General features: G+C 44.7%; 1 protein-coding gene across 1 annotated transcript in view; it reads right to left on the bottom strand.

The window, feature by feature from the left end:
- Positions 1–12,043, bottom strand: part of PXYLP1 (2-phosphoxylose phosphatase 1) — a 99,207-nt gene that overhangs the window by 58,948 nt on the left and 28,216 nt on the right. Inside the window, 1 exon segment of the mRNA XM_068279227.1 lies at positions 5,629–5,776. The gene's annotated coding sequence lies outside the window, so the exon portion shown is untranslated.

Below are 12,043 nucleotides of genomic sequence, written 5' to 3' on the forward strand. Positions count from 1 at the left end.
TTCTGTGTTTGCGGAAATTCCATTCTTGTGAGATACTTACAGACTGAGCCAGAACAGCTTGTATAGCTCCATTCTCCATACTGTCAGTACAGAACGTAATGATGGCGCATCAAACAACAGGTTATCAAAAATGAGTTAATGGAAGGTAAAGAGAGGTCATAAGAGCGTCCACCAGAAAATGTACTTTCCATAAATGGCTTTTAATAAAAAAGATAAGAGACAAGGTTGCGACTTTCCTTCACACCACATGTTGGTACCCGGCCAGATTCTGATATCTGTATTTCCATACTCCTGTGAGCTAAATATAATCTCTGGGAATGTGCCTTGAGATCTGGCAGCTGAGTAACATCATCGTGTTTTATATAAATAACACAACAAGCAAAGCTGTTATTTTAGAAAGATCCGGTTTGATAATGCTGAAAGGGATTTACATGAAGGCCTCCAAGTCAAAAAATATTTCACTCACAGCCGCTACTGAGCACACGTGTGAAACAGCAGGAAAGTGAGAGGAATACACAGGCGGCCATCTTCATTCTCTCGCAATGCCAGTAGGCAGACTTCTGTGCTGATGCCTCGCCTTATATTTTGCGAGCACGGCCACACTGTGCAGATGCAGGTCAGCTTGCACCTGCAAAGTAGCACTGAGGCAGAGAAAGCTCTGCCAGTTCGGCTCCATGCTACTGCGCAGGTGCAAGCCATCTGTGACTGTACAGTGCGGCAGAGCGCTGTCAATACACTTTGGGGGATTCCAGCGCTGGAACGGCGAAGTGGAGAGGGCTTCCATCTACTGAGTTAAGTACCCAAATTGGGCACTTTTTTCCCTTCAGGTACACTTTAAAATTGCCCTAGGGAGTACTTACCTCACCATAGAGGATCCAGCACTGGGACCCCAAAAGATCCGCTAAGCGTGCAAGCAGAGTATCTGCTTCCCGCTCTGGCCTCGGCAGAAATAGCTAAGCCTGATCGCCTCCGCTCTCCTGCATAGGTGTGAGCTGTCTGCACCTGCGCAGTAGACTGCACCTGATTGGGTTTAGCCATTTCCGCTGGAGCCCGAGCAGTAACCTGCTACTGCCCCTGCGTGAGGCTCGCAGGTGTGAATATTATGGTGGCTGTTCCTCTGAGGGAGCAAGGGTTGGATCAGAGCTGCAGAGGAGGACGGGGGAAGCCTCATTAGGATCCAGTGGCTTCCCCCTCCCGAAGTAATTATCAGATTTTTTTATTTATTCAAGTTAAAGGTGTCCTTTAAAGAGAACCTGAGGTAGGTTTTAAGAATGCCATTAGGACACAGAGGTTGGTTGTGCATACTATCACCAGCCTCTGTTACTATACCGTGCACCCCAGGGCCCCCCCCCCCCTGCGCTCTGCTGTTCCCTCAACCCCCCCCAAAAAACGCTGTGCTAGCGACATGCAGCGTGTCACTAGTAGGCTGTTTACATCCAGGATGTCTCTCTCCACCACTCCCCCGCCTCCTCTATAGCGCCGCTCCCCACCTTGCGTCCATTCCCTCCCCACCTCTGTAAGCTGATTGGATGGAAGGGATGCAGGCGGGGAGCGGCGCTATAGAGGAGGCGGGGAGCGGTGGAGAGTGACATCCTGGATGCAAACAGCCTGCTAGCGACACGCTGCATGTCGCTAGCACAGCGGGTTTTGTTTTGGGGGGAGGGGCAGCAGAGCGCAGGGAGGCCTGAGGGGGCATGGTATAGTGACAGAGGCTGGTGATAGTATGCACAACCAGCCTTTGTGTCCTAACAGCATTCTTAAAACCCACCTCGGGTTCTCTTCAAAAGGGAATCTGATGTAAAAATAAACTTATGAGATAATGGATTGTATGTGTAGTACAACTAAGAATTAGAACATTAATAGCAAAGAAAGAAGTTATATATTGTTTCCAGTACAGGAAGTGTTAAGAAACTTCAATTGTAATCTATGCAAAAGAGCTTCTCTGAGCTCCAGGACCCAAATTTGGGTCATTGTTTTCTGGATCACTTATACATCAAAAAACAGTGACAGACAGCTTCAGATAAGGTTCAAAGGGTCATTAGTTCTGCAAACCACACTCTGTATTTTAAACTATAGAACAGAGGAAACTGCAAATATGACAATATGATGCAATGCTAAAAAAAAAAAAAATTGAAGATAAAAATATTAGACTTTTCATTGCTACTAATGTTCTATTCCTTACCTGTACTACACATACAATTCATGATACCATAAGTTTTTTTTTTTCACTTCAGTGTCATTTTTAAGAGACTCTGAAGTCTCATAAAAATCATGTTTTTGTACTAAAAATCTCTTTAACATAATAGTCCTAACTAAAATGCTGCATCTCCGCGGCTGAACTCTTAACTAAATCCCCCCTAACTCCGCCCCGCAAAATCCGCGACTTTCTTGGTCGTGGATTTTGCTGCCCCGGGAGGCAGAGCTTTCAGCTGCAGCTCTGCCTCCATGCGCGTCAATCTGCGCGTATCTCCGCCTCTCCCCCGCCCCTCTCATTGAAGGAAGACTGAGAGGGGTGGGCGGAAGGCGGTGATACACGCTAATAGACACGTGTAGAGGCAGAGCTGCAGGCGAAAGCTCTGCCTCTTCACGGAAGCGCTACCCGCAGTGTGCCCCGGGAAGTTTGGGGGGATTTAGTTCGAGTTCAGCCTCGATGATGTGGCGTTTTAGTTAGGGCTATCATGTTAAAGAGATTTTTAATATAAAAACATGATTTTTACGAGACTTCAGAGTGTCTTTAAGTCTTTATTGGCCCACAAAGAGTATGCAGATCGGATGCTTTGACTCTACTACCTATATGGTTGTTATAGGCTTGTGACTTTAAAAAAACAAAAGACAAAGACTCAACAAGACAGGCAGACACAGGCATTGTTTATAGGGGCATGAAGATGTCAGCCCCTGTATTCCTCTCACTTCAGATTCCTTTTAAAGCTAGTTTCACACTGGGATGTTGTGTTGCACATCCTGTAAAACAGGATTAACGCAATAAAGGAGATAAGTTGCATTGAGGGTTATGCATGTGATGTGATGCATACAGTATATGAAAAACATGCTTCTCTGTAACTTGTAAACACTGATGTTGCTCTGAACAGCACGCCTCCTGTTATTTCCACGGATTCCACCGCAATGCTAACCTGCTAAAGTTAATGTCACATTACATTATAATCGTGATTGCTATATGTGATTATATTGTCTACAAGCTGATGGCCCGGAGTTGCCAGGGTATCTGATTGGTTGCGGCTCCACCCCCTTTTCTGAATTTGAACCCCAGTCATCCAATGACCAACTGTACCAGGTTTGAGGATTGTGCCATTAACAGTGCAAGAATGGCAGCAATAAAATTTTCCCCTTGAAAATCAATAGGTGAATTTTGATTGGCTTTTGTAGGCTCCACCCACTTTTTCTGAATATTAAAAGGGAACCTAAACTGAGATGGATATGGATTTTCCCCTTTAAAATAATACCAGTTGCCTGACTCTTCTGCTGATCCTGTGTCTCTAATACTGAGCCACAGCCCCTGAACAAGCATGCAGATCAGGTGCCCTGACAGGAGTCAGACTGGATTAGCTGCTTGTTTGTTTCAAGTGTGTGATTCAGCCACTACTGCATCCAAAAAGATCAGCAGGACTGCCAAGCAACTGGTATTGTTTAAAAGGAAACATCCATATCCTTCTCAGTTAAGGTTCCCTCTAAGTGTAAGAGATTAATCTTCAAAAGCAATGCTTCCCGCTATGTGCAGGTCATTATACATGTAAGAAAGGAGAGTAACTGGGACATTAATGGCCAGTTTGTACTTTTTCAAGTTTGGAAACATTGCTGTTTGAATGTCTAGGCCATGTAAGACCCATGCATAGCGAGCTAAATTGAAAATATTTTAATACAAATTACAAAATGGATTTGTGTAGCACGCTCACAACAAGAAAAATAATACTCTTCAAAAAACCTGATTTGGGCAGCCCACTGTATACTCAGGCCAGAAGTTGTCTGAGCTGCTTGTTACTAGAGTCTTAACATCAAATGGAAAGGGGTTTTAAGTACACCTGAACTTAGAGAGATATGGTGACTGTTTATTTCCTTTTAAACAACACTAGTTGCCTGGTATCTTGGTGATCGCTGTGGCTGCAGTAGTGTCTGAATCACATATTTGAAAGAAATGTGTCAAATCTAGTCATACGTCAGTAAAACATCTGATCTGCATGCTTGTTCAGGGTTTATGGCTAAAATTATTAGAGACAGAGGTTCAGCAGGACAGCCAGGAAACCTGCATTGTTTAAAAGGGAACTCAAGGTGAGAGTGACATGGAGGCTGCCATATTTATTTCCTTTTAAACAATGTCGATCACCTGGCAATCCTCCTGATCCTATGTCTCTAAAACTTTTAGCCATAGACCGTGAATAAGCATGCAGCAGATCAGGCACTCAGCTGACCCAGATTTACTGGATTAACCCTATGCTTGTTCCAGGGTATGGACCCAGACACTACCTATGCCAGAAGGTCAGCAGGACAGCCAGACAACTGGCATTGTTTACAAGGAAATATATATGGCAGCTTTCATATCACTCTCACCTCGAGTGTCCTTTAATGGACCACTATAGCAAAAAAGTAAGCAGTTAAAATTTGACAGAACCAACGTGTTTTAGACTAGTCCATCTCCTCATGGATGATTCTTTGGGTTTTCTTTGTTTTCAAAAGCATTTCCTGAACTGCAGTTGCTAAGTCTAAATGCCAAAATAGTGTGCAAGTGAGTAGGGAGTCTGGCTGGTATCTTACTGTTTTGGCAGTTAGACTGCCATTCAGGGAATACTTTTGAAAACAAAGAAAGCCCTCAGACTCCCCTCTGAGAAAATGGACTAGTCCAAAACCTGCTGGTTATGTCAGATTTTAACTGCTTACTTTTTTCACTGTAATGGTCCTTTAACTACTAGCCGACCACGTCAGGCCGATGGGCGTGGCCGCGGCGGCAGCCCCGGGTCCGCCTAACACCGTTCGGTGTAAAGTCCTGGGGCTCTATTTTGCAGGAGATCGTGCGCAGGCTGCGCGCACATCTCCTGCTTGGTGGGCGGAGCTCCGCTCTGCCTTCAGTCTCCCAGCAGCAGGCTGTTACACAGCGAAACCGACGTCTATTTACTCGTACAGCGCTGTGATCTACAGCAGCGCTGTACTGGGGACAGCCGCGTGACGCGTGGGACACAGGAGTGATCCGCTATGATAGGCTGAAGCCTATCCAGGCCGATAGGCTGGCTGGGGGAGGGAGTGAGGTAGGGAAAGTGAATAAAAAAAAAAAATACTGTTTTTAATAAAAAAAAAAAAGCACACATAAATGTTTATAATAAAATAAACAAACATACTGGGGGCGATCAGACCCCACCAACAGAGAGCTCTGTTGGTGGGGAGAAAAGGGCAGGGGGGGGGGGGGGGGAGAAATCACTTGTGTGCTGTGTTTTGCGGCCCTGCAGCTTGGCCTTAAAGCTGCAGTGGCCTATTTTACAAAAAAAAGGCCTGGTCTTTAGGGGGGTTTAACACTGTGGTCCTCAAGTGGTTAAAAGGAAATAAATATGTTTTCAGCCTCCGTATCTCTCGCTTCAGGTGTGTTTTAAACATTTGTCACCAAAACATGCTGCTGTCACTTACCTAATACAATGTCCCTGGCCACTGTCACCAAATCTGGTTCGCAAAACCAGAAATTGATTATCAGTAAATCAAGTGTGCCTGTCCATGCCTCTGATGATAATGTTAGGTCCTTGCAGGAACCCTCTTCTCAGTTGAGCAGGTAAGTGGCCTACAAAAGGAAGGTAGATCCTCATTATCAACAATAATTGATGGTAAACCAGGCAGTCTTCATTTACATGCTTCTCTGCTTTATATAGATAGACTTATTCCTGTGGTAAATGTAAGCAGCAGCTAAAGTGTGTCCTTGTTAAATTTCTGTATCTTCAGTAATTGTATCTGAAATTGCCCACTATTCAGACTTGAGCATAATGAGATGAAATTACAAGGTATGAGACACACAGCCATAACGTATTAATAATTGCAGGCATATTTGAAATTCATCCAACTATTCAGCAGTCTCTGTCCTAAAATGATCTTTTGCAAAGTTATTTGAAAATGAAAAAAGTCAAGGAAGTTACAAAAAATAAAACTCAGTGGTCTATCCAAAGCAATATACGATTTATACTCGCAAAGAAAACTTTATTTCATGAATTATTAAAGAAAAAGGTTCTCTCTGCAAGTACAACTGCATTCACACACAGCTGTTCATTCATTAACCATTCAGTAGACCTTTCTATGATCTTATATGACTCAGGTAAAAGGTTGCAAACACAGGAGACAGTTTTTCATAAAGCCAGGCTTGCGGGTTGTGGTTGGTTTCCAGACCATGAAGTCTATTACCAGTAAGCCCTTTTTATTGAATCACAATAACCTTAGTTCTGCTACAGATCTAAGATAGAAATGCTCAGAATAAATAACTATAAACAGGGTGCCATATGCAATTCACTTTTTCCCGAGTTTTCTCCTGGGAGATTATTTATCTTCGAGTTAAAATAGCTTTTTAGCTGTTTGTAATGGAAAAATACCAAAAAGTAGTTGAAAAGTACAATTAAAATTATTTTGAATATTTGTTTGCTTGTTGGGGGTTTCAAAGGCATTTGTGAAAATATCACTTAGGAGAAAACTCAGGTGAAAAAGTGAATTGCATATGGGCCATAGGGGCATATGCAATTCGGGGAGATAAGAAGCTTAAAACATGCAAGCTTCTTATCTCCTCACAATGCTCAGGATTTACCGGCAAATTCAATTGCCAGTTTCCCCTGAGCGATATCCTTGCGTGAAGGAGCATAACTCAGGCAAATACTAGGTATTCGCTGAGTGAATGTTGTGGAGCAATGCATTTGTGCCGTGGAGCTGTCCTTCAGCACCACAACACCGCAGCCTCACTCCCCCGGGAAATGCGCGGACATCTGTTGCAAGAGCCGACCTTTGCTCTTACCAGCCGTCCGTCGCCTCCTGCCGCTCGTCGCTACAGCGGGACCTTCGACAAACAACATACCTCCATCGTTCCCGTCTAGCCACAGGTCCCATGCCGCTCCTCCGCTCATTCTTCCGCGATCTCTGTCAGTGTTCTCGGAGCTCAGCAAACCATCTTTGAGTCTCCTGCTGGCGATTCCCATTTATCCACTATGTGGCCCAATGAGAATCATCCTGATTCTCATTGGGCCATCTAGTGGACGAATGGGGAGCCCTGGCGGGAGACTGAAAGATGCTCTGCTGGGCTCGGAGAACACTGACAGAGACCGCGGAAGAATGAGCGGAGGAGCGGCATGGGATATGCAGAGAGAAGGGAAAGATGGAGGTATGTTTTTATTTAAATCCCTGGCACCTGGGTTGTCCTTACTAAAGGAGGCTCCCAGATGCCAAATGCTCAGAGCAGGTGAAAAGTTTACACCTGCAGCGGGTGAAAAATTAAATTGCATAGGGGCAAGGAACTCGTCGAAGCGCGTTCTTTACCGCCCTGGGGGGTGTTAAATCCAATTGCATTAGGCGAAGTTACTGACGACTAATTTAAGAACTCGCCAGTGCTTATCGCTGGCCAGTTTGGTAATTGCATAGGGCCCATGATGTCTTTCCCTGTGAAGTATATTGTACAGAGTATATTGTCTTGTCACTAACTGTCCCTCAGAAGGGCTCACATTCGAATCCCTACCATAGTCATATATCTATGTATGTATCATGTAGCATATTTATCATAAACAAGGGCTAATTTAGGGGAAGCCAATTAACTTATCTGTATGTGTTTGGGATTGGGAGGAAACTGGAGTGCCCGGAGGAAACCCACAGAGACACCGGGAGAACATGCACACGCTGTGCGGATAGTGCCCTGGCTGGGATTCAAACCAGGGACCCAGCACTGCAAGGCGAGAGTGCTACGACAATGCAGTCGCCAGAAAGAAGCACTAATAGTGAACAAGTTATACAATGGATGACTTCTGTGTGCTGCACTCATGTTACTGCTATCAATTAGTTTCTATCAATAATTAAAAAGCTGAATGAATACTGCTGCTGATCAAGCCTGAAGCCTGGAACACACTCTCTTACCTGTATACAGTCACATATATAGGTGACCCACATATAAGCCAAGGTACCCACTTTTCCCTCAGGAACCAGGATAAAAAAAAAGTGATTGACTTGTGTATAAGTCCCCTTCCCAGTATAGCCCCCTCCACAGTTGCCAGATGTACGAGTCATTCCTTCTCCCCATAGCCTGGTGTGCCCCAAGGATGATACAGCTGTGTTTCAAGACGCCACTAGATGACATCATAGATATGAGACAGAGATTGCCAGACAGGAAGAATCCTCAATCATTGCACCACCGCTGACACATTGCTTGCATGCTCTGCTCCACAAGCCAGGAGACACAGGTAGTCTTGAGCAGCACACTCTGCACACCTTGCTGCGGGGGATGCGGGGCATGGACAAAGCAAGGAGCCAGCTGGCAAGAGCAGGTTCACTAGTGCAAGATCCTTACGCTCCTCTGCCTGTAACTAAACCTGCTCCACCATCGGTAACTCTTCAGTACATTTTTTGTGCTGAAAAATTTGGCTTATGCGCGAGTATATAAGGTATGATTGGCCAATCACTGACCAACTTTAACACCTCCATGTAGTATGAGGACCAACAGATATTGAATATTATAAGCAATAAAGCCCATAACAGATACTGAATACTATAAAACGAGTGTTTAGGTAAGCACTCATGCTACATGGAGGTGGTAAAATTGGTCAGTGATTGGCCAATCATAACTGAAAGTGTGTACCAGGCTTTAGGCCCCGTTCACATTGCACGCGTTCCCGTCCGCATTTCGGGAACGCGTGCGGGAGGCCGTCACGCACGACATCAGACAGTGCATAGACTACACTGTCTGATGTTCACACTGCATGCGTTCCCGACCTGTGCGGTCCGGGAACGCATGCTGCACGCGTTCCTGTGCGTTGTGTTCTGAGCGGAACGTGCCTGCGTTCTGTGATGTGAACGGGGCCTTAGACTATGTTTGGTTCTGGGCATGTTTGCCACGTGCAGTTTTCCAGACACCACACATTAACACTCATGTTCCCCATATCCACACAATGTTTGTCAAGGCACAAACACACATGGTGTCCGGGAAGAAGCAACCTGCTGTGTCATGCACAAAAAAATACATTGGATGGAAACAGCTCATTGATATTAAATGGGCTGTTAGTTCTAATGTGTTTTTCTGTGAGTGGAAAAACATTGTTTGCTGGAAACTTAGCTTTACACCCAACTCCGATGCTTATCTTGTATATTTGAATTTAAACGGGTGAGGTGGAAACTTAGCGTAAGACCTAACTCAGATGTTTTCCAAGTAGCAAGTGAAGGTGACACTTTTTTCAGCAAGAAAAACTGCCTGCTAGAAAAACAAGCTACTCATGCATATTAGGCCTTAGTTAGAAACGTCTGATAAATGAGGTGATAACACTGGGCTTGTCGTATGTCACATGCAACCAGTTATGTGAACTCTGAAAATTATATTTGCTTATCTAGCTGTAAAAAAATCTAAACTATTTATGGATTACTGAAGCACTTTGCACACTATACGGTTGATGCACTAAACTGCAGTATACTGTATTACCGTTACTACCGGCAGCAGTGTAGTGTGATTTGCGCTATTAGCATGACCTGCAATGCTCAAACAGCACACGAGTTGCTGAGGTAACATGTTACTAGCAGTAATGCTTGTTCATAATGCAGGTTAACGATGCAACACTTGGGCTACTCGAGTACTGCAGGTCCTGCTAATAGTACAACTTGAGATACACTGCTGCCAGTAATATTGCCATGTGAGGAGTGCACACAGCATTACCATAGCAGTTTTAGTGCATTAACCCATATTATTATTATTATTGATTTATAAAGCACCAACATATTCCGTGGCGCTGTACAAAGTAAGAAACAAACATGGGGTACATAGTAATACAGACAATGGTGTACACCAATATACAAGACACATCATTAGTGACAAAATACAAAGAATGATACAAAATACAAATTATCGAATTGGTAATGACAGTGATAAAATTAACATGATGAATAAAGTGTATAATGGTTACCAAGACACAAAAGGGGGAGAGAGCCCTGCCCTTGCGAGCTTACAATATAAAGGGAATGGGGGGGGGGGCGGGGCAGGAGGAGGGGTAGTATGCAGCAAATATATGAAGGCAGTGTGTTTTAGGCTACCTAGTAGGAGTGCAATTTGGTCTTAGTACAAAGGGAAGTGGCCTAAGGTAGAGCATATGCTTGTCGGAACAAAACCCATATGTAAATTGTGATACAATAGCAATGTAATGCCACAGAAAAATTGCATTGCATTTTAGACATGTGATGCGACAAGTTACAACGCATGCAATGAAGCATCCAGTACTAATGAAAGTATGTCTCACTGCCACAAGTTACACATTTCATGCAGCACATTAATGGAACCTGCCGCTACGCAATACATGTGCTAACCTCCATATTCCATACGTTACGATGCGCTGATAGTGTGCTTTTCGATGGATCACATGGCATATAGAGTGCAATCGGGTGTATGAAATTCCACAGTATGAGAACCATCAAGAAAAAAAATAGCCAAGTTTGACGGTATTACACAATTATTTGGATCCGTCCCTACCTCCCGTAGCCAGTAGTAGGTGGCCACAGCATAGGTAGCCAGGGATAGGTGTAGCCAAGATAGGTGGCCGCAGTATAGACAGCCGGGGGGGAACGCAGCGGCGGGGGTCCAAATACTCACTTGCCGGCAGCCAGGTCCTACGCGCTGTTCTGGCTTCATTCTACCTGCTATTCTTGTTCCATTTCCTAGTAATAGCGCCCAGGGGACGCTGTTTCCAGGAAATGGGACGCAAGAACAGGAAGAAGATTGAAGCCAGTACAGTGTGTAGGAACTGGCTGCCGGCAAGTGAGTATTTGTACCCCCCGCTGCTGTTCGTGCGCTTGCTGCTGCGTCACATGCCCGCCGCTACGTCACCCCCACTCCCAAAAACCGGTAAGACGAGAGATTGTGCATGGTATGATTACCATGCAAAATCAAACCACAGTATACCGTCATAACGGTATAGCGCGGCAACCCTAGTGTGCAAGGAGCCTAATGTGCTGCAACCGTGAACAATCGTTTCTTATGGTATTATGTGACCGCTTAGTAATGATCATTGTAAAGACAACTTACTACGCTCATGGACGACTAGCAGATCTTTGCTATGTTGGAAGGGAAAAAAACAACAAGCTGCAGTGGAAACTACCATGGGAAATGGTTCAGGATCTGGCAGCACGTCAGATTGGTGGAGGGGAATGGGACACCAGTACACATAGGTGTCAATTCATCAAGCATTACCACATTCAATAATGCTAAAAACAGCTGACTTTATGGAGCATTTAGTAAAATGTCAATTCATCAAGGCTGTTAGGGCAGGGCAAGCTGAAATTACTGACTCGTGCGGTAAACACCTCCTCCAACACACGTCAGCAAATGTCAATTCATGAAGATCAGAACATGCAGTAAAGCCTAGGACCATGGCCGGCAGCTCCATTCTTGCGAAAACCAGCTTCAAATGCCTTCAGTGTGGATATCCCCAAGACTGACAGGAGCAGAGAGCCAATAGGAACAGCCTCTGTCTCCTGCAAGTCCGTGATTGAATCCGAAGCCTTCTCCGGGAGGGTCCAGCTTTTCTACCCCAGGCAGTGAGCAAAGAGATTGTAACAAAAGAGGCTTCCCTTGCCACCCTTTGGCCGTTTAACCCCTTAGGTTCCAGTTTGAAGATGCGAAGGAGCTAGTGGGGAAATCACCTAAACATGGCATGTGTAATGTCTCCTGTAAGTTCTTATAAACTGTGTCAATTAAATAAAATTAAGAAAGACTAATAGATTCAGAGCGAGCGAGCAAAGGCAGTAAAACAAACGTACCATCCAATTTTCCAAAGCACTTATACATCAAAGAGACAGTGAGAGGCAGGCTGGCAGCTGCAGATAAGTTTTTACT

The sequence above is a fragment of the Hyperolius riggenbachi genome, chromosome 4 (assembly GCF_040937935.1).
Source record: "Hyperolius riggenbachi isolate aHypRig1 chromosome 4, aHypRig1.pri, whole genome shotgun sequence".
NCBI lineage: Eukaryota > Metazoa > Chordata > Amphibia > Anura > Hyperoliidae > Hyperolius > Hyperolius riggenbachi.